Raw genomic sequence first — 2,088 nt, 5'->3', positions numbered from 1 at the left:
AATTTTTCGAGTTGAAATATCATTGAGGATCAAATAAAAATTGGGGAGATTTGATGGTCAAGAGAGAAAAATTAAAAGTTACGAAGAATCGGTAAACGAAAAACTCGAAAACGGATTAAAATACAAGTAATATTTTGAAAGAGAAAGGTTAAGTGTAACACCCTACCACACAGAGCCTTATGCTTAACTTCTTAAGTCATAAAATAGAGGTGGGGAGATATATATAGTAGTAAAGAAAATATTTATAACTAGGAGCCTTTAAGAAAAAAGGGTAACAAAATTGTTAAATTGAAATGCACGATATTCCAATCGATAACGTAACGAAACAGATAAAGGATGAGCTAACGCGAGTATATAAACAAGAAAGTGCCAAAAATACAGATATCCAAAATTCAAGACCCGGCTTGCGAAAATAACCGGTCCGAGCATAGAAGAATCCATATATAAAGTAAGGAATCCAAAAGAAACCCAAAAGACAAGTACAAAACTTATTTCTCCAAAATAACCTCTAAAAGGAGTTAAAACAGTATATATGTATATAGTGGAGATAATAAGTATCGAAGTAAGTATATAAAACTAAAATAAAGCTCCAAGAGCTAAGGATCTTCGCTAATCCAGAAGTCTCCAGCATGCCTCAGCAAGAAGCATCACGTCCTGCATCTGAAAACCACAAAATCCGCATGGGTGAGAATTGGAGATTCTTAGTATGGTAACAGTACTCACATATCTAACATGTAATGTCTTGGGAAAGCCAAAGGCAATCATAGAACTTCCAACAGATAATCAAAGCTTATAAACAGACTAAACCATAAATGGCAACTGACTAAAGATCTTTAGTCTAACTAACACCCCTTTCCAAATTCTTCAGACCTCCCAACCACCATCAGTAATTTGATACCGCAAACACTATTATTTCCAACAAGGAAAGCACAAATAGAAAGCAGATACGACATTTAGACAATTAGCAAGTAATATGCAATCAATTAGGCATTCCAAATAATTCACATATAATGCATATGATGTATGCCTGTCCTAGTGGCTGATGAGTCTCATCTATCGGTTATAAAGTCAACCCGACAAGTCCTGGTAGCTAACCATTTGACTGTCCCTCTGTCGTACATCTCCAACTCGAGTTATTCTCAATCATAATTATCAATACATATACACAACACCCACACTGGTGTTTGTTCACGGGGGCGAGCTCATCCAGAACTTTCACAGTGTCCAGCCACACTTACGACATAGGGTCAGCAGAGTATCAAGTTTTCACCTGGAGCACGTGGTGGCTAGCCACTGCTTTCACCCAGGAAAACTCGTATCTCAGATGGTGGAAGTGCAACATTCACATTTCATTCAATAAGCATATATGCAATCATACTCAGCCATAATTCAATATTAGCCTAGCCATAATTCAGCAATAACTCATCCATTCGTCTCATAATACAATCCATAACCAGCCACAATTTATTCACAATTACAGCCCTTCGGCTCATGGCACATAAGGCACTTCCACCATTATCACCAACACCCCATACGATTATCTTTAATCATAATTCATTATTAATTCTCCCTTTACTTTATCGACAAGTTACCACATGTCCTAGTCCCTTTCCATCGCTAGGCATTCTACAAGTATTTAGAATATAAAGGGTGAGAATGGAGGCATAGAAGTCCGAAATTCGGCTTTAAAAATTCAAAAATCAGCTTTGGGGTGAAAACGGAGTCATGCGTGCGCGTCGCTTAGGCGCACGCGTGGAAGTCAGAAAAATAAAGTGACGCGTGCGCGTCGCCCATGCGCACTTGTGGATGGCAGGAAAGTAAAGTGACGCATGCACGTCAGCCACGCGTACGCGTGGGTGCGTTTTGTGCTCCTCGCACAAAACCAGCACTATACCAGCGTAACTCTCTGGATTTTCTATTGGGCATTTGCATTAATGTAGCGACACGTACGCGTCGGTCAGGCGCACGTGTGGGGGAGTAAAGATTGAGACTGACGTGTGCGCGTCGGCCACGCGTGCGCGTGAAAGCACGATTTTCCAAAAAAAATTTCCAAGTTAAAAAGCTGCAGAATTGCAATTTCAAACCCCA

This window comes from Arachis hypogaea, chromosome 5 (assembly GCF_003086295.3).
Source record: "Arachis hypogaea cultivar Tifrunner chromosome 5, arahy.Tifrunner.gnm2.J5K5, whole genome shotgun sequence".
Taxonomy (NCBI): domain Eukaryota; kingdom Viridiplantae; phylum Streptophyta; class Magnoliopsida; order Fabales; family Fabaceae; genus Arachis; species Arachis hypogaea.
Note: the sequence above shows the minus strand (reverse complement) of the source record.